Genomic DNA, 22,523 nt, shown 5'->3' with positions numbered 1-22,523 from the left:
TGTGCCAACAATGCGATAAACACAAGGAAGCACGGCGACATTTGCGAAACAACGAAGTCGATAGAGGCTAAATACAAGCAGGTTTCGAAGGAATCTATGTGGAACTGATCTGTAGCGATTTACGGAAAGCACGAAAAACTTAAATCGGGACTACCGGCAGTTGTTTAAGGCTCGCTCGTCGATAGTGAGAGTGTATCATGCCGACAGCCAGTTAGACAATGTCCGACCGACAACCGCGAGTCTTTCACGTCAGTCACCGGAGACTATGAGCATAACAGATGAAAATATTACAAACGAACTGTGTGCAAAATGATGGGAGTTACGCACAAGGGAACAGCTGTGCAAGCACATCCGCTGTAGCAAGCTGCGCGTTGCGAGACGAAAAGTGGAGCGGCGAACGCTGACAGGCGCTTCGGGACGGGAGTGACAGCTTCGTTTGTTATGCGACTTATCGGCCGGATAGAAACCACACAAAAAGCGCAACAACTCGGCCCAGCGGGAGCCGGGCGGCTGTTCTCTGCCGGCGAGGCACGCGGCATCTGCTGTCCCAGCGACGCTGCGTGGCCGTTAAACTATCGCTGTTTGAAAGGACTTATTATTCGTCTACAACAGTGGTTTACAACCAGGGGGTAATTACCCCTTGAGAGGTAAAATGAACTTCTCTGAGGAGCAAAACTGAAGGATTCGATTCTGTTTCAGTCACGAAACCAAATTATTTTCAAAAGATCACTTCTATTATTACTCTATCACATTTCTCTACGACTCTAATACTGAGTACACTAAGTTATCAAAAAATATTTTTCTCTGTTAGTAGCATTAATGAGGTGAAGATTACAGGTTCCTCACACATTCCATGCACTACACACAGACGTGCTTAGTCCCTTGTTGTTGTGGTCTTCAGTACGGAGACTGGTTTGATGCAGCTCTTCATGCTACTCTCTTCTGTGCAAGCCTCTTCATCTCCGATTAACTACTGCAACCGACGTACTTCTGAATCTCTGTATTCATCTCTTGGTCTCCTCCTACGATTTTTACCCTCTACGCTGCCCTCCAATACTATATTGGCGATCCCTTGATGCCTCCGCACACGTCCTACCAACCGATCCCTTAATCTAGTCAAGTTGTGCCACAAACTTATCTTCTCCCCAATTGTATTCAGTATCTCCTCATTAGTTAGCTGACCTACCCAACTAATCTTCGGCATTCTTCTGTAGCACCACATTTCGAAAGCCTATATTCTCTTCTTGTTCAAATGGCTCTGAGCACTATGCGACGTAACATCTGAGGTCATCGGTCCCCTAGAACTTAGAACTACTTAAACCTAACTAACCTAAGGACATCACACACACCCATGTCCGAGGCAGGATTCGAACCTGCGACCGTAGCGGTCGCGCGGTTCCAGACTGTAGCGCCTAGAACCGCTCGGCCACCCCGGCCGACCTCTCTTCTTGTCCAAACTAGTTATCGTCCATGTTTCACTTCCACGCATAACTGTACTCCATACAAATACTTTCAGAAAGGACTTCCTAAAACTTAAATCTATACTCGATGTTAACAAACCTCTGTTCTTCAGAAACGCTTTCCTTGTCATTGCCAGTCTACATTTTATATCCCCTGTACTTCGACCGTCATCAGCTATTTTGCTCCCCAAATAGCAAAACTCATCTACTACGCATAATGTACGAATTTTGTAAGTACAGAATCCTGGATTGTTTCTGTACGCTGGGCGCAGCTACTTCGCGTGTCTAAAACGCAATTTTGTAAACATCTCTATGGCAAAGCCTCTTCATAGACCTGTAGACTGTTACCATTTTCACCTACAGTCGTTTGCGCTTCGCAGCTGCCAGATGTCAGGGATTTCTTGAAGTTGACTCGACTGTATGAATTTATTTCCAGTAAAGAATTTCATGCATGAAGCGGCATGATTTCACGCATCTCAATGTTTATGGCGTCATATCTCCTGAACTATGACAGGCAGTTTGTTCTTGCTCCAACAGCGATTATTGCCTGACAGTATGGAATATGTGTATCATGTTTGGTTGAAATTGGTTCAATGGTTTAAAAGGAGATGTGAAACACACCCACAGACATACGTTCATTTTTATAATATGTATGAATTTCTCTTCCAGCCAAACTCGATGTAACTAGTTTTCATCAACTGTGGGGAGGTTATTTATGATGCACATCTTTATATCATTAATACTGTTCTTCTGGAAAATCTGAGTGTTGGCGAACTGCCGCACAGTAAACCTCCCTCGACGCCATGTTCGGTGACCTACGAGGTCAGGGAGTAGGGACACCTCTGCCAAACCAACGTTCTGTGAACGCTCTGTACAGTACATATGACACAGTCTCGATTCAGTGTGGTGGAGCCCAAAATTATTGGAAAATGATTGTTGACCGACGACGGAATTATTGACGTAAACATACAGCTGCTGCCGCGTAAGTAAAATAATCGAGAGTATTCTTAGAAAAATGTCTCATCAAATATCGCACATTCACTTTCGGATTATCGCATTCTATTTCCCTTATGGAATGTGTATCAGTTGTGACACTAACGCAAACGTTATGTTTGCTTATCAGACGACTCATTTGAAGTGTAGATTGTCGCAACGTCACTTAGCTTGGGAAAGCGTCGTTCACATTTAATGATTCAAAAATGTCGATAGCAAGTTGGATTTTCTGTGACTTTTCATCAGATTCGCAACAGCCGCAACTAGTATCGACACGCCTCAACTGCCGCTCAAAGGAATTTGACTCCATGGGACTCGCTCCAGGGAGACGTATGTGGCTCACGGTGTAAAGCGATCGCCATGCGTTCTGTGTCAGCTTCACTATCATCTTCGGCCGGTACGAAAGGTGCTTCTCATCCACAATAACCACTTTTAACATTTAGAACCTGACATGGAACACAAGTCTTACAACACCTTAATTAGTGGTCTTTGTTCTTGTTAGTACAATGATTTGTCTCCTGAACAGGCTTGAAAGGAGAAATATCGATGTGCCTGACACTTTTACCTTCACTGTATCAACTTCAGATACTGTAGGCATAAATAACATCAGAAAGTATTGTTAATGTAGCAATTCTTATAAGAAAATATTTCGCAATTTCATCTTGTGCATTCGTGTAGGTGACAGAAGCATTTCTCAGCTATCGTTTGTTGGTACGTTCAGCCGTAGTTTGTGCGACACATGGCTGCGTATAGCCGTTGGCCATCCGCTCTCTGTGTATAGCTCTGTATGTGCGAGGTCCTTCTCCACTCTCTTCCATCGATCTCTTGTGAAGTGCCAAGTGTGTTAACAGCATTGTACAGATGAGTGTGGGTGCAGTGTATGTTAGTGTAACGTTGAGTGTGCGTATACAATAAGGCGATCAAAGTCATGGGATACCTCTCATTATCGTGTAGGATCTCATTTTGCCCGGCGTAGTGCATCAATTCGGCGTGGCATGGACTCAAATCGTTGGAAGACCCCTGCAAAAATATTGAGCCACTCTGTCTCTGTAGCTGTTCATAATTGCGTAAGTGTTTATGTACGATGGGACTCGTGTCGAACATTCGCTCGAATTGTCCACAATGTTCTTCCAACCAACTGCGAACAATTGTGACCCCGTGACATGACATCGTTGTTGGGAACATGACGTCCACGAATGGCTGCAAACGGTCTCCAAACAGCCGAACATAGCTATTTCCCGTCAATGGTCGGTTCAGTTGGACCAGAGTATCCAATTAATTCTCTGTAAATGCTGCCCACACGTTTACGGAAACACCATGAGCTTGCACAGTGCCTTATTCACAACTTGGGTCTATGGCATCGTGAAGTCTCCGCCACACTAGAATCCTATCACCAGCTCTTACCAACTGAAATCGTGACTCATCTGACCAGGTCACGGGTTTCCAGTCGTCTAGGGTCCAACCGATATGGTCTCGAGCCCAGGAGAGGCGTTGCTGGCAATGTCGTGCTTTTAGCAAAGGCAACGCGTCGGTCGTCCGCTGCCACATCCCAGTAACGCAAAATTTCGGCTCACTGTCGTAACGGATACGTTCGTTGTACGTCCCACACTGATTTCTGCTGTTACTTCACGCAGTAATGCTTGTCTATTACCACTAACAACTCTACGCAAACGCCGCTGCTCTCGGTCATTAAGTGAAGGCCGTCGAACACTGCGTTGTACGTGGTGAGAGGCAATGCCAGAAATTTGGTATTCTAGGTACACTCTTGACGTTGTGGTTCTCAGTATATTGAATTCCCTAACGAGTCCGAAATGAAATGTCCCATGCGTGCAACTCCAGTTACCATTCCGCGTTCAAAGTCTGTTTATTCCCGTCGTGCGGACGTAATCACATCGGAAACATTTTCACACAAATCATCTGAGAACAAGTGACAGCCCTGCCAGTGCACTGCCCTGTTATACCTTGTGTACGCGATGCTACGGCTATCTGTATATGTACATATTGCTATCACTTGGTTTTTGTCACTTCAGTGTAGTCCACAGACATGGAGGAAACGTAATGTTGGCAACGGCACCACCGACGACGAACAGCTATCTCCTCGTAGAGCGTTGTGAGAGACGTCGGACGTTATCACCAGAACAGTGTGAAAGGTGGCTACACTGAGCCACAACGCCAGAGATTGCGCCAAAGAGTATTATTCAGCCGCCTCCACTGGCAGTGTTGGTTGAGACGTGATAGTGGATTGTTCTTATCGAGAAGTCGTGGTGGAGAGTGCTATTGAGATGTAGCAGTGGTGAGTCGTTGTTGAGAAGTTCCCATGGAGAGTGCTTGTTTAGAACTTGTAGTATTGTTTTGATGGGCTAGACACCAGATGTTGTTGGATTAGGGATGCTGTAATGTGCTTTTCGTCAATTTATATGAAGGTAAAAAAATTCCTTTTTTTTATTATTTCAATGTCTTAAACAATAATGCCTCTTGGTCACAGGTTCAGTCAACAAAGCATCTGGCTAGTGTTCTTGTATTAGACTGTATTTCTGGTTTCTATTGGCAATTATAGTATTTCTGTTTTTTTTAATTACTTCAGTATAAATGGTGTTTAAAATATCTTGTCTTTTTGAGGAAGAACCGTGCCAGATGTGTACGTTGAATCACACTTCCACACACAGAACAGCTACACTTGTGTTTTGTTGTTTCCTAGGTTTTATAGTTGCTGGGGACTTAATTAATTAATTGTGTTAACGGAAATTTTGTTTCATTCTTTGTTGTTGTTCTATGCAGTCAGATTGCATACAAATACCAGACGGGGCCAACCGTTTACGAGACAGCGTAACCGGACAGTCAGCGACTAAAATTAAAAAGTATTTGCATTCATTATTTATAATTAAGCCCCCATGCACGTGGCGACCCTGCCTGGATCGCCCCTTGGAAATCTTTTGATAGTAAAAATAGCAGACAGTAGTATTGTTGTAGTAATTTGTAGTTTAGTAATTGTAGTCTGTATTGCATGTATAGATTTGGTAATTGTCATTCTTCTAATGGTATTTTGCAGAATTTAATTTTTGATGTCTTGTATACAGGTTTGACAATTTTGAAGGTTCTAATTGTTCGTTAGGCGTGTTTGTCGGGAAACATTTCGTGTGAATGGTATTGTTGGAGATAAAGTCTCATTGTGTGTAATTTTCGTATAGTGACGAGTTTTGTACGTTTTGTAAATGATTACGCGATCGATGAAAAAGGCAAAAATGATGGATAGTCAGAATGACGAAATTGTTGACATGTCGAACTCGCCAACACGGGAGAACAGTATGATGAATAATGAAGTTGATAACAATTTAATAAGCAGGGAAAATAGTCCGGAAACAGTTCAAAATTTTTCACAATCAAAAAATTTTCAGAATACGAGATTAACGACAGAAGATATGGAGCAGTTGATGAGTCCAATATTAAATTTGGGATCACAAATAGAAGCAATGGCAACACGGTTAAGCTCAAAAATAAGAACATGTTTCAAAAACATGAAAGATGAATCAAAGAAAGAAATTAGAGAAGAAGTACAACCGATTTTGAATGCTCACAATAATAGATTAATTTCAATAGAAATCAGACAAAAGGAACAGGATAGAGAACAGGAAGAAAGAGATCGCGTGATAGTAAAAAAATTTTCAGAGTTAAATTTACAACGTGCACACAATAAGGAAGAAATATTTGAGAGAATCGAGGAATCCGTACCAAATGACAGATTAAATAACCTAACACAACAGTATGAACAGTTAACCACTAAATGTGTTAATACCGAAACCCGAGTCGCGACACTTACGGAAGACGTAAATAAACAGAAAGAAAAAATAGGTGACTCATCGGAAAGAGTTGAGGAGATCTCAGATAAACTGACAAGTCTTAGTTTAAATGGGGACAGAGATTCAGATGATACAGCTCCATTGCTATTTGCAGAAACCGAAGAGTACCAGAGCATTAATAAACATGTTGAAAATCAGGGAAAATTTAATGAACGCGTTAAAAGGGAATTTGAGGCATTACAAAAGCAAGTCAAACAAATTGAAGGCGAAATCGTAGGAAAAGACAGCAAAAAAAATTTAGAATCACAGATAGCAGAGGGGTTTGCAGAAAATAATTTGTTTCATTTACGAGATGCAACAAGAGAGCGCCAGGTGCGCGAACTTGATAATAATCGACATTCGGACTGGGACAGACGCGGTAGGTCTTTGTCGCCACGAGGCGAAAACTTTGACTATAAACACTTCTTAACTGTTCGGAAATTTAAGATCTTTCGCAATTTTAAGAATGACAACATCCATGTGCATGGTTAGATCAATTTACGTACGCATTTCCACCAAATTGGCCACTAAGTCACAAACTGAAATTTATGTGCAGCTATTAAAGTCCTCAGGGGATTCACTACACTAAGTGAATATGTGCCGTAGCGTGCACAGGGCCCCGAGCTGTAGTGGTGCTATTTCTCTTTTAGTTTTCTGCACTGCTGCCTACTCTTTTACTATTCTTTGTATCTGTCAAAACAACTCTTCGACTATCAATCTATCTAGAGAGTCGGTAAAGAATAACCGGATATGACTATTTTACCCAAAAGTGATTTCGGAAATTACCGTTTGGACTTACTGTATCTTCTGCAGCATTCATTCGTAGTTTAAACGAAATTTTACCTGTTTATCTTCGTGACAATATTACTTCATACGTTGACGATATTGTTATTGCTAAACGTTCTTGGAGTGAGCATAACAAAATTTTGGATTCATTATTACGTATTTTTGCAAGAGTTGGCATTACAGTGAACTTGGAAAAATCTGAATTTGGTCGTTCTCAGGTGAAATTTCTTGGTCATATTATTTCTACAGAAGGTATTCTTCCTGATCCAGAGAAACTAGACGCTATTCGTAATTATGCTGTTCCTACTACAAAATGTGATGTTCGTAGTTTCCTTGGTGTCTGTAATTTTCTTAGACGCTTTGTTAAATTGGACGATTTGACCACACCTTGTTTATGTGAACTATCTGGAAAGAATTCTAATTGGTGTTGGGATGAGGAAGCTCAATCAGAATTTGAACAACTTCGTGATGCTTCAGTTGCTGCTTCACTTCTTTCACATCCGGATTTATCTAAAGATTGTTGTTTGGCGACGGACTCATCATACAAAGGCCTAGGTGCACACTTATTTCAAGAGATAGAAGAAAACGGCGTTGTAGTGCAGAAAACTATTGCCGATCTGTTCTTACCAAATGCAAATTATGTCAAAAGGCTAAGCTGCCAACTATTTCTCAGAGAGCACCGTTGTTTCCTATCATTCCAGCGAAATTAAAGGAGATGGCTGCAGTCGATTTGTTCGGTCCAGTGGTTCGTTCTACTAATGGTTTTGCGTAGATTTTGGTAGCTGTGGAATTGACATCAAAATATGTGTGTTTTACACCTTTATGCAAAGCAACAGCTCGTTCAGTATCTAGTGCTTTCATCAAACATTTTCTTAAAGAAGTGGGTCATGTTGATAAGGTTATATCAGATAATGGATCACAGTTTCGTTCTAAAATTTGGCTTCGTACTCTACGGCGTCGTAAGATTAAACCAATTTTCATTTCACTTTTTCACCCTCAATCTAACGCTTCAGAGAGATGGATGAAGGAAATCAATAAATTGTGTCGACTTTAATGTCATCAGAATCACAGAACGTGGGATCAGTATCTTCATATTTTTCAAAACATTCTGAATGAACTCCCTAATGATTCAACTTCTTTACCGCCTCTATAGATATTAAAAAATAAAGTACCGACAAATCGCATTTCTGAAATCGATCCTTTTCCGCCTACACGGAAACTGCGGCGTTCTGAAGTTGTCAACCTGGCTCTACAAAATATTGCATCTGCGGCTGCTAGAAGAGAGAAATCAGTACGTAAACACACGGTGAGTACAAGGATACCGCGCCGTGTTCCGGCGACGGCACATACTCAAAGCAACAGTCAAGTCTGCGCGGCGCACAAGGCAGTCGTTGACCGCAAAAAATTACTTCCTACGACACGAGTACCTACAGCTGATCGAGCGCTCAGTGCGAATGCACTGACAGCCGTAAACAAATACACAGTCTAATTTCTCCGATTAAATTCAGTATAAAGCTATAGTGACTTGATAAATTATGTTATTAACGTTCAGTATTTTTCAGGATACGGTTGTATAAAATATTTAAGAACTTCAGGTAAATTCTGTGTGTCTCCGACGTTAAGAGGACTTGCTATGGAGAAAATTTCAGGAAGAATGCAATTTAAAAAAAGAAGTAATAAACTAAAAAGGTAACTACTAATTGAGTTTATTTTTCAGGTAACATATTTCCACTCGGTATGTACTTTAGACGTAATTTGCTGCTCGCGATTACGTGATTTATACTTGATTTTGACAATGATTGATTAATGAACAGGGTTGTTAACTATGTATATCATGCATCGCTTGGCTGCACTGCTTTTTCACTGATGTCACTTTTTTTATTATGTGCCTGCTGTGCTTACTTATTTAAATTATAATTGTCACATGATTAATTGTGCTGATATGGTTGTGTATGTAGGTTGTACTTGGTGCTGTGTCTGCTTGCGCCTTCATGTTTACTTATTAAGATTGCATCTGAACGTTTGTTTGCTTATGCTGATATGATGCTAATGACCTGTTTATTATGTAAGATATATATTTGCTGCTTTGCGTATGGATTGCATATTTATACATTTCTGTTTGTTGTCATAACTACTCTTTAATTTGGTATATAGAAATGCTGATATACTGTGTACGAACATAGAGTTTAGGTCACACTATGGTATTAATTATAGATTGTTTGCTTGGCAGAGCCTCGTTGTAGGGATTGTGCTGCATCCACTTGTTGACATTCTGTTCTCTACTGGTATATTTACTCGCTATTGTATGTTTTGCTTACGCTCAGTGCCTTATATTTTCAAGATAAGAAAATGAACTGCTATAATTCGACGAACGACATTAGTACAAGAAACTTCATTGAAGTCACATGAGCTGGAGGTTTTATGGAAGACGTATAAATTTATGCTAATAGAAAGGAAGCTAATGACATGACATACCAACACTAGGTTTAGACCATTGACAGTTATTACACTGCATTCTTTGTGAGCAATTGAAATAGCAAGTGGCACTTGACACAAGAAATACTCCACATGTTTGCTTCGGTTTTGATATGATTCTTGAAGTGGTGTACACACTGTGAAATATTGCGATTTATTCACTCGAAGTCTTATGTGATCTTTCATACTACGTACTCGCACCTACTTACTGAAAGTTATTCAAACTGAAGGCTGTTAGAGGTCATGTATGCATTTCTTTTATTTTATGATGGACAAGGTAACCAAAATGTATTTTATAATTCATAATGAGTAGAAGGTTTGGCTCAGGTGGACTACACACAGCTTGTGTGTGGACATTGTGTCTTCGGATTGTATGGGATGATGAATTGAAGTTTGCACTAGGATTTTATCTGTACTTGTTCGAGGAGACTGACTAGAGGAAAGAGTTGTTATAGAAGTGAAATGATATTGGCGATAAGGTTTATATGTATCGACGTATTGAAGAGGTATTATTGAGGTATTGAGATTGTGTGAAGTTGATGATTATTGGAGTTTTGGTGGACAAGAGGTAAGGTAAATGATATTGATGATGTTTATATGTATCGACGTAACAGGTATTGTTGAAGTATTGAGATTATGTGATGCTGATGATTACTGGAGTTTTGGTGGATATGAGGTAAAGTAAGTGAGGAGCATTTTTTTTTTTTTTGTTGGTTTATATGGAACAAGGAGGATGAAGATGGCAGACTAGAACACCCAAGTAGAAGGAAGATTGTCTACACACACACATTTTGTTAAATCACTAAGCAGTATATACTTTTTTTGAAGAGAAGAAGTATTTGCATAACTTGGCACACTGACAGTTGTTCAGCAACTGTACATTTGATTTGGCTTGGCAAACATTGGTCTTGACATGATGACTACGACGTTGACTTACTATTATTGACTGTTATACATTGCTGCCACTACTACTTGATGCACAAGTTGAACATAAAATTTTGGACAGAATTGCATTTACACAGTTAACACTATTCAATTACACAGTAGCACTTAATGTGGATGAAAGATGAGTGAGTTTGTTTTGTGTGTTTTCCTTCCCTAATCCTAAATAATTGGTACCGACCTATCTCCTAAATATTATTTTACTTGTTTGTTGTGGCTTGCACTGACACCCATAAATATTATAGGTTTACTGATATTTGTGTATTTGTAATAGTTAATATGACAATTATCTGATATCATTTGCGTGTTTGTTATAAATTGTATGTTTAGTGTAAGAGCACTGATAATAATTTTGTAAAAGCAATTGTGTGTGCATTCAAACTGTTGTTCGTGCTTGCACCTTGTTCAACATTGCTGGGTGCCACTGATGGAACTGCTTCTACTGAAATGATGTCACTTGTTGGTGTCTGCACCTGCTCAACATTACTGTGTGCCACTGATGGACTGCTTCTACTGAAATGATGTCACTTGTTGGTGTCTGCACCTGCTCAACATTACTGGGTGCCACTGATGGAATGCTTCTACTGAAATGATGTCACTTGTTGGTGTCTGCACCTGCTCAACATTACTGGGTGCCACTGATGGAATGCTTCTACTGAAACGATGTCACTTGTTGCTGTCTGCACCTGCTCAACATTACTGGGTGCCATTGATTGAATAATACTTATGTAAACTATTATGTAAAATCACATGTATGCAAGCATTTGTATTTCTTACTGTATTTTATATATTAGGTTATGAAGGGTCAGTGCAAAGCCAAAATTTATTTAGTTATGTGATATTTATTTATTAATATTACTTTTTAATTTTTGTCTGTATTTTTTGGACGAATTTGGTGGTATTTTCACCACAAATGCTGGCAAAAATACCATCAAATTCTAGCCCGTGGAGGAGGGGCATATGAAAGGTGGCTACACTGAGCCACAGCGCCAGAGATTGCGCCAAAGAGTATTATTCAGCCGCCTCCACTGGCAGTGTTGGTTGAGATGTGGTAGCGGATTGTTCTTATCGAGAAGTCGTGGTGGAGAGTGCTATTGAGATGTAGCAGTGGTGAGTCGTTGTTGAGAAGTTCCCATGGAGAGTGCTTGTTTAGAACTTGTAGTATTGTTTTGATGGGCGAGACACCAGATGTTGTTGGATTAGGGATGCTGTAATGTGCTTTTCGTCAATTTATATCAAGGTAAAAAAATTCCTTTTTTTTTATTATTTCAATGTCTTAAACAATAATGCCTCTTGGTCACAGGTTCAGTCAACAAAGCATCTGGCTCGTGTTCTTGTATTAGACTGTATTTCTGGTTTCTATTGGCAATTATAGTATTTCTGGTTTTTTTTAATTACTTCAGTATAAATGGTGTTTAAAATATCTGGTCTTATTGAGGAAGAACCGTGCCAGATGTGTACGTTGAATCACACTTCCACACACAGAACAGCTACACTTGTGTTTTGTTGTTTCCTAGGTTTTATAGTTGCTGGGGACTTAATTAATTAATTGTGTTAACGGAAATTTTGTTTCATTCTTTGTTGTTGTTCTATGCAGTCAGATTGCATACAAATACCAGACAGGGCCAACCGTTTACGAGACAGCGTAACCGGACAGTCGGCGACTAAAATTAAAAAGTATTTGCATTCATTATATATAATTAAGCCCCCATGCAAGTGTCACCTGCTGTCGTCGATCCACTGGCTATTATCGGGAGTTGGGGAACGTAACGAAGCACATTTCTCCCTGTCATTCCATGCTTCCATGAACACTGGTGTGAACAACTAACTCGATGATGATGAAGCTGATGATGATGATGTAAGTTTTAGGACGCGCAAATGCTTGGTTATATGCGCCCCAGCTAAACAAATATAAATGTATGCATTTTGCGAATTGATATTTTAGAACGTGTCACTGAAAACAAATGACCAGACAAGGTCATCTAAAATGTTTGTACTCATGTCCATACAACACTACGAATTTATTTCGTTTTTCCCAGTCAACGTAACAGCAGTGCTCCTCTATTAGAATTTTATTTGACGAGTGAGCCTGCGAAGTATGGAACGTTACTTATTAAATAATTAAAATTGTAAATAAACTAATTAAGTGTAATAAGACAAAGAACGGATTATGCAAAACCATGAGGAATGCTTTTACCCATGTCCTCACAGTTAATTAAACTAACGACACTCACTGACATAAAATACTGCTTCCTTAAAGCGGGGGGGAGGGGGGGGGGGAGGGGGGTAGGACGTCAAACGTATCGAATTGGAGCAGGAGAGGCGTCATAGGATTTTTAATTTCCACTGTCTATACTTCACAAATAAATTCATAATAAAACTTTGTGAGAACGACCAGGAAAGATTCAGGATTCACACTCATAGCAGTGGAAGTTCAAAAACATAGCAAAATAAATTTTTTTTACGTGAGAAATTTCATCATGTTTTTCACTTACTATGGGCTGCGTTTGTTGCTATAGGTACACTTTTCTTCATTAGTAAGAGTGTTTCTTGGATGAATTTTGCACAGCATACAAATCAGACTCACAGGTGCATGAAACTCTAGAATTTTCCAAATGTATTAAAAACTGTGATAAAAACTGAGATAATTAACTATAAAATTTGAGTTTTTTCTAGACACGAAGTTTACAATGTAACAACTTATTTATATTTTCATAAATTAAATAAATTCTAGAGTTTAATACACCTGTAAGTATGGTTTGTATGCTGTGAAAAATTCAGGGAAGAATCTCTCTCACGTATGAAGCACCTATAGCAACAAATGCAGCCAATAGTAAGTGAAAAAATGACGAATTTCACATGTACAAACAAATTATTTTGTTATGTTTTTGAACTTCTACTACTATGAGTGTGAACCCTGAATCCTTCCTGGACATGCTGACAAAGGTTTATGAATATATTTGTAAAAGTATAGACAGTGGAAATTTAAATCTCCTGTGGTGCCTCTCCTACTACAAGTCGGCCCGTTTGGCGTCCTATCCCCCCTTAAATGAACAGTAGATGCATCGAAACAGCAGCGCTTTTTCCAAGATTCAAGTGGTTGTATGACGACTAAAAAACAAAGTCAGCCACTCAAAAGTTAAACTCTGCTCGCTAAACACTTAGGAGTGAGTGTTGATCAATCGCTCACAAAATTGTAAGACCCATGGTGCACTCGCCGAATCATCTCCTGCATTCCATTAGAGTCAGATAATGCCCTCTTGTTACCATACACACCACATTTCGTTGAATTATGGAACAATGTTCCATTTTTAATGGTAGTGCCACATGCGCCGCCTTCTGGACATTCTTATGAAGCACGAGGAAGAACGAGTGACTCGTCGTGCGTGAGACTGCCATGACACAAGAACTGAAACGGGCGGAAGGATAAACGAAAATGTGGACGTACTTCCGTGAGCAGCTGTCTGCGTTTGTGGTAAAAGGATGCCGTGTAGTGTCGGCAACAGCAGTCGCAGCAGTCCACCACGGCTGTAAAACACTTGTGCCGACTTTCCTCCCCTCACTATTTAAAAAAAAATTTTAAAAAAATGTTCGGCTACGGGCACTGCAAAGTCGCGCTTGCCCCTACGTACCAACCATGTTACACGCCTTCGGACTAGCTGTCCACAGTACAATAATGCTTGCACGTCTGATCCGTGCGGCCCCAACGACGTGCTTTTAACACGCGATACGGCACCACGCTATGAAGCTGACACCATTTCGAAGATTGAGATACATTCTCACTACGGAATTTTATGAGGCAATGAAAAATGTTGTCCGGCTTGTGTAGCGTGTGATACAATTTCATAATCGGTTATCGGAGCAAAGTCACTCGCGACATCCAGAAATAAACTCTTTGAATCTAACCGAAATTTATATCAAGTGAATTGCTTTTTTCTTATACATAGGACGTATTTATGACAACAGCATAGCATTGGTGATTGATTACTGATTCGATAGACACCATACAATCCATCCGAAATTTTATTTTAGAATTCCCTAAGTAATTCGTATTTCGAATGTCGAAAACAGTTTAATTCACTACTCCATATTGTGCTACCATGAACTGAGGATCTACAACAGCTAAAGACCATGACAGGCGAATAGGTTTCACGGGGCATTTACTCATTTGGCTAATTCCAAAACTGTATCACTTATTAACAAAGAAAGCTGTTGTAAAATATTAAAATTAAATTGAACAACTATTCTGAAAACTAACATTCATTCAGCAGATGCTGCAAACAAAAGATCAAACATTTGTAACCCAAACGCATCACCTCAATTAATAGTACTGAAATATAAACCATAATAGACTGCGGGGAAAAAAGTGATACTACACCTGGAAAGATGACGTAGATTTTGATCCGCTGACGGCATATGCCACCAGGGTGGTAGAAGATGTACTTGATAATGGTTTCAATTTCGTCCGCCAGCTACCACAGCGCCATCTGCGCCTACCCTTTAACATGGAATGCTCACAGCCAGAAGGCTCATTATGATGCAAACCTGTGAACCAAACAGACAACCATGCTACAGCTAACTGAGCGAGTATGAAGGGGGTCAAATTGTGGCCTTCCGAATGGCAGGACGGTCCTTTCGCAGAATTACCACCCAAGCTGAATGTGCTGCGTCAGTTGTGCAATGACGCTGGTATCAGTGGTCACGTGAACATTCTCACATCCGTAGATGAGGTTCTGGACGTCCACGCAGCACAGAGGCTCGCCATGATCGTCTTATTTTAAGGGCAGCAGTGGCAGATCGTACAGCTACCACAGCACAGATAGGAGGGCTTGTGAGCCCAGACGTGTCAACACGAAGTGTTCCGAACCGGTTATTAGCAGTGGGAATACGGGCACGCACACCTCTAGCCCGTCTTCCACTAACGCCACAGCATCGATGTGCTCAGCTTGACTAGTGTCGTTAGAGGATCACTTGGAAGATGGAACGGCGCGCCGCGCTCTTCAGCGACGAAAGCGGATTCTGCATGCACCCAAGTGATGTAGAACTGGTGAATGCTGTCTCGTAGAGTGCATTCGTCCAAGATACATCGTCCCCACCCCAGGCCATATGATCTAGCGTTCGATAAGCTACAACTCTCGTTCACCTTTGGTGTTTCTGGAGGGGACTCTAACCAACCCTCGGTACGTGCAGAATGTTGTAAGAACCATTCTTCTGCCGTTCTTGCAGCAGGAAGGTGATGTGTTGTTCCAACAGGATTATGCTCGCCCACACCTTGCCCCTGAAACTCAACATGCTCTGCAAGACGTGCAGCAACTTATAGAACCAGCAGGATCTCTGGTTTTGTCTCTAATTGAGCACGCGTGGGATGTGATGGGACGACAAGTGACTCGTACTACTTGTCGATCGACCAGGGCCTGCGTAACGTATCCCAGGACAGTATTCGCCATCTGTACGATCGACTGGATGGTAAGAGTCAGCGCCTGCATTGCCGCCGATGGAGGCTACACAAGGTTCTAATGTGGATGATTCAGCATGGGTCGATACCCGGTACTTCGCAATCGCTTGTCCTATTTATCTATGAATGTCATCATCTCATGCACCGCATACGCACTGTTGCAACAATAAATACTGAATTAATTGGACATCCCTAAAAGAATGTACCAATTTTTTCCAGCAGTGCTTTTAACTCTCCATAATTTCAGAAATATTAAAGCATGAAAATTAGTTTTAGACGAGTCACTTTACACATCAATTCTCATTCTTTTACACTGTCATACTTATTCTTAAAAAATATTAGTTCGTCCTTAATATTATAATTCCGGAATGAAGGTATGTGAAACGGCGTAGGAATCAAAACTGCCTGGTAATTTATCGGTCTGCGCCTACACCGTTCAGATGCCTATATTCTGGCAGTATAATATTAAGGCCGAACTAATATTTTTTAAAAGTAAGTATGACAATATAATAATTAATAAGGTAGTAAAGTAAGTGTATAGGATTAAATGTCGAATAGAGTGTGTAACTAATGACAGCCAACCACAGAAAAAGTTTTTGACGAAGCTGGAGCTATTAAGAAAATGCGATTGTGTGTTACGGATACGCTGGGAGCATTTAGGTGTCGAGATGTTGATTCCACTAGCGTGCCTTGGCGACGTTATAAAGGGAGGAGTACCTTTAAATTCACAACTTATAGTAAACCGGAGAAATTATTATCTGTTGATACAGTTTTGAAAAAGACTGTGGAGATAAGAATACTTTATTTAGTAATAATCCATTTGATGTTGGTGTATTTGTTAGTGATAGTAAACAAAAAGGAGATGATAAAGTGAAGAAGAGGTTAAATATGTTTTATTTATGGTGAAGGATATTATTCATTGCACATTTTATAAGAGGAAAGGGAAGCTAACGTTTTATTTAAGGTATTTTGTTATTGCAGCCCATGTCTGCACTGGATTTCTTTTATCAAAACTGGGACCATATCCGTTACTGTGCTGAGGTAATTTTATCTTTATTGTCCAGCAAGCATAGGTAACGCCAGAATCGTGCCTAGACTGTATTCTCTCTCTAATGCAACAACTCCAGCATTTTTACTTTCATAACAGTTGTATGGTAACGATTTATCGTAGTCAAGGAAGAGCTATTATTTTCTAATTACTGTGCCTATTAGTGACCGCAAGTTTGTAACGAAACCAAAATATCGAAACCGCCGAAATGCGTATGGCGTCGCTTCATTTGTTTAATACGGAATCAGGACATGAATTGTGTGTATCCCAGACCAGTAGAGTGTAGCCTAGTCCAGCTCAGTATTGTGGGCCATTGAGATTACGCCCCCAGAGCCCGGTGGCTGCTGTAGATTGTTCCGGCCGCCAGCAGACATCTCGCCGCCTTAATGAAGCTCACCACGGGGCGTATCAGACTACGTGCGCCGCCTCTAATGACCGCTCCTCGCGGGCAGCACGTTACATCCTCAACAAAACAGTAAAAAGCCGACGGCCGTCCAGCACGGCAGAGAAGCAGCCGCAGCCCTACAAGGTGATGATGGAAAAGCAGCCTAGTACTGCGGGAGAATAAATCGTTCTTTGAGGTTTTTGCGCAAATCGTTCGTTCAAACTTAATTCTAATTATTTTCCACCCTGCAGTACGTTTTGTGATCAGTGGAATGGTTCCTAGAGTTTTTAAATACGAGGGCAATGTAGAAATTTAAAGTAAAATATATTTAATTTTCCACACAGTCCCCCTTTCAGGTCAATGCACTGCGCTATTACAGCGAAATGATTTCATACATGAAGTGAACTTCTGCGAGGTCCGCAAAATACTAGTCTGCAACAGTCATAACCGTTTCATTCAACTCAAAAAGGTTTTCTCCCTCTAATTTATTCTGTTGTAGAAACAAGTGAAACTAAAAAGATGCTAACTTCAGTGAATGGGATCTATTTTCCATCTGGAGTGAGGTGGTGCACGTAAGCCGCGTCCATAGTATTGGATCGCAGCACAAAATCAGGTAAATTCTTGTTAAACCTGTCCACACGTTACAAATAACTCATTTCAAAATTTCTATTAGTCAATATTGAACAGATGTGGCACTCGTCTCCCGTAAAGCTTCACGGCAGTCACTCAGTTCTACACGGTAAACGTACTGTTTCTCCCGATGTACTACCAGCGGCGACACTTGTGGAGAAAATCATCGACTTCATTCTGGTACACAACACGTTTTAGGCTGAAAAAATTTGGGCTGTAAAATCGGTCCGACCTCTAACAACACCGCACTATCGATCATGCACTTCAAACGCCGACTGTTCAATGCCAATTCGTGCATTTTCTCAGTATTTTATCTGTTGTTCTAATTTTCCTTCGATCATATTAACGGCAAGTACTGTACGACATTTATTTACTGTACGTTTAAATTACCATCCGCTTCTTAACTCTTGAAAATGAGCAAATCTACTTCCTGTGTACTTTCGTCGAAGTGAGGTGAATTTCGTCTACAACGAAGACTTAAACGACAGCACGATATTCGAACTTACCCATCTGACCTATTTTTTAAAAAACTGTACACACAAGACTATTCCGCAAATAGAGCTGTTACCACACTTAACTTATTGCCCGCCACTCACAAACAATAGAGACTCACTGATATCAGCAGCAACTCCCCCCCCCCCTCCCCCTCCGCCCTTAGAATAGACTTCGTTTACAATAATTCGACGTGCAAGTCGCCGAAGTTGCGTCAAATCGAAAGCCCTAGTCTCACAACATTTTTACAATAGCACTTCTTAATGGTGCGTCTAATGTAGTTTTGTGTGATATTTCCATTGAGACGGGACATACCGCTGTCAGATGTACAGACATCTCGCAGATTCCTCGAATTATAGCAACGATACGACACCGATGTATATAGGTTGCAGAAGCCGCCACGGCTAGTTGCAAATCTGATCTTTGGGAGAAGTTACCATTGATTCAATAGATTTTGGCCACACGCTCAGTTTCTTGAATCCCTAAACGCCAAACTGTTCATCAGACAGACTACAAAATTTACTTCACCTCTAAACTGTTGTAAGTGTGCATAAATCGACATCATCATGCGTCTCTGAATAATTAATGCTGTTTTAACTTTACGTTTTGGTATGAGATGGTTAGCACTGGGGCCTGCCGAAACCAATCCAATTGACACCAGATATCCTATCTCACGAGTGTTCCAAATGGGCTGCCGATCTTGTGCCACACACACACACACACACACACACACACACACACACACACACACCTGCCATCGAAAAATCCCGAGACTGACTCCATTTCTGGCACATAAGCGACATCAGCGCAGTAACTTCGGTGTCATCTTGAACTAGCTACTGTAAGGAACAGACGTGCATTCGACCAATCATTTGCGAGCAGGTACTGTTAAGTAGTGGACATGCGAGCGTAGTGTTTCATTGTTATTGAGTCACAAATAGCACTGGAGCAACGAGCTGACCATCTCTAAATCAACTCTTCAAGACATCCTCCAGAATGTTTGTACGAAAAAAAAAAAAGTGTGAACAACGTTTGTCCCCCACACCTTGAATCCCAAACAAAAATTACGACGCGTGGACGCCAGCGCCGACTTGACTAAAAGCGAACACCTCATTTCTGGAGAGAAAAAAAAAAAAAAAAAAATCACGGGTGAGGAGACTTGCTGTTGTCAATACAAACCTACCATATAACGACAAAGTGCATAATGGCTCTCTGATCCTTCGCCAAGACCAAAGAAGAGGCGCATTGTGACGCGCGATTTGAACGTACCAAAGGAGGACTTATTCGACTTCTCCACATGTTTGTTTGAACGTTCTATGCCTTGTACTTTAGTGTAGGAAGACTACTTAGAACACCTGAACCATTAAAACCACCACCTTAGCTTTTCTCTATTTTTTTTTTATTAGCCCAATCTCGAAATTTTTGGGCACACAGCATACAGTAATACCCAGTCCCTTAATGCCAGTGTTACACTGAACAATCCACTTTAGCGTCACTGTTACGTACGTCTAGTTTATTCCGCCCGCCAAGTCGTGCGATCTAACGCACTGCTTTCCGGGCGGGAGGGCGTGCCGGTACCAGGCACGAATCCGCCCAGCGGATTAGTGTCGAGGTCCGGTGTGCCGGCCGGTCTGTGGATGGTTTTTAAGGCCGTCTTCCATCTGCCTCGGCAAATACGGGCTGGTTTCCCTTATTCCATCTCTGTTACAGTATGTCGGCGATTGCTGCGCAAACTCTGTCTCCACGTACGCATACACCGTAATTACTCTACCATGCAAACATTGGGGTGACACTCGTCTGGTGTGAGACGTTCCGCTACCGCCACAGGTTCGAATCCTGCCTCGGGCATGGATGTGTGTGATGTGCTTAGGTTAGTCAGGTTTAACTAGTTCTAAGTTCTAGGGGATTGATGACCTCAGAAGTTAAGTCCCATAGTGCTCAGAGCCATTTGAACCATTTTTTGAGACGTTCCCGGGGTGGTCCACTGCGAGCCGAACCGCACAATAACCCTGGGTTCGGTGTGGGGCGGCGGTGGGGTGAAGTGGACGGCTGTAACCTGTTGTGGGGCTGTGAACTACTGAGGTCTACGGCGGGGACGAAGCCTCTCCGTCGTTTCTAGGTCCCCAGTTCAATACAGTCCAATACAATACCTCTAGTTTGCTCATATTTATTTGGTTTAATGCGTATACTTACGGTAAACAATAAGCGACACGTAGCACGCATCGGTTCTTACCTGGAAAGAATGAAAAAGTTATTTAATGGCCATTCATACACAGCGCAATAGATAAAGCAAAAACAGTACTAAGACAATAGACATGTAGCAAACAAAAACAAATTTAATTGTTTAACTTTATTTCTTCGACGTGAAGATTAAAGCTGTATGACTATCCCCGAATAGCTTGTATCGAACCTACGCAGGCAGACAAGAGCATATTCCCTTTTAGGCACTGTTCAACCAAATTACCGACGTGGAAATCCAAAGTTGTTATATGATTGCTCATCACATCACACCCTCCACGGACACTGTCTCCATTACCTCGTATGAAATTATATTTTCCACATCACCATCCGACACAGGTGCACAGAGAACCAGATGGAACGCCTAATGTATGTGGGCGTGCTGAAAAGTAATGCCCCCAAATTTTTTATGTAGAAACTCAAGGATCCCTAAATAAAACACACCCTATTAACATTATGTATCTTTATTTTTCATGTCTGCATAATTATTCCCTCAAGACAGTCACCCTGCCGACGAACACGTTTCTCCCAATGAAAGACGAGTCTGTTGACACCGTCACTGCAGTAGAGTATCTTGACTTTTTGGACGGAGCCACAACGTCGTCTCTGCTTGTACCGCTTCATCACTATCAAAGTGAAGTCCTAGAAGATGTTCTTTGAGTTCTGTAAATAGATCAAAATTGGATGGAGCCAGGTCAGTCTGGACTGTATGGAAGATGATCGATGACAGTGAACCCAAAGCGTCGGATTGTTGCAGATGTCGTACAGCTCGTACCTGGTCTGGCATTGCTATGCTCAAGGAGAGGGTGCTCCATATGTGGACGAATTCTCAGAATTCAAACGGCGATTACAGCACGACGCTTCTCACGCACTAACAAGTTACGTTACTCACAGCCGTGTTAAAAGCTATAATTCGGAGCCCTCTAGTGGCAAAGGGTTGCAACTTGCATCGGCGAAGCAGGTAAGTCGACGGAGTAATATGAGAGCAGAACAAAAATTTCCGAGGCATGCCTCGTGAATTTGTTTAATACCTGGGATGTGCGGACCATGAAAAGGAGTCTTCTGCCGGTGGTGAAGAAATCTAGGCTATACGGATATCAACGTGGCTGCCAACGGACATCGGGAAGTGCACAGAGCTGCGCTCCCTGGAAGACGAATGCACCTACCTTGCCTTTTCATAAAGCCACCACCACCTCCGGCACAAAATCTATGTACCTCATCTGTCTGCGTCTAGAGTATATGTCGCGAGAACGCGTTGTAAATGTGTGCATAACCGTGTATTTGAGGCCCCGGTATTTACTTAGCTGGTGTAGTGGGACGAAATTAAGCGTCACCCATCCACCAAAGTCAGCCCAGTTTGCAGGTGACTATAAGTTTAATTTAGTTTTGTTTATGTGTTTTCTTATTATTTGTAATAAATGTGAATTATCTAAAAGTTTGTATTTTTTTATGTGTTTCATGTACGGAGAGGTCGGCGCAACGAACGGGGACAGCATCTTCGTTGCCGCGACCAGAGAGGAAATTGCTGGCCGCTATACGTCGCGGGTCGACAGCCAAGGAGCAACAGAAGATCCTGGAACCGAGTTGTTGCGTCGTGCTTCTAAAAATTAAAAATGAAGTTTTATACTCTTTTTGTACAACAATGACATCATATAGATCTTAATCTTATTGAAATGTTAGTCACTGTCTGTCAACGCTCAAGTTCACATCTGTATGTGTAGGAAGCTAATAAAATAGTGTATGCTACTAAAGTTGAAACACGTGTCTTGAAGATTTATTTATG

Source organism: Schistocerca piceifrons, chromosome 6 (genome assembly GCF_021461385.2).
Source record: "Schistocerca piceifrons isolate TAMUIC-IGC-003096 chromosome 6, iqSchPice1.1, whole genome shotgun sequence".
In the NCBI taxonomy this organism is placed as follows: domain Eukaryota; kingdom Metazoa; phylum Arthropoda; class Insecta; order Orthoptera; family Acrididae; genus Schistocerca; species Schistocerca piceifrons.
The sequence above is the reverse complement of the archived record's forward strand: the minus strand, read 5'-3'. Positions refer to the sequence as shown.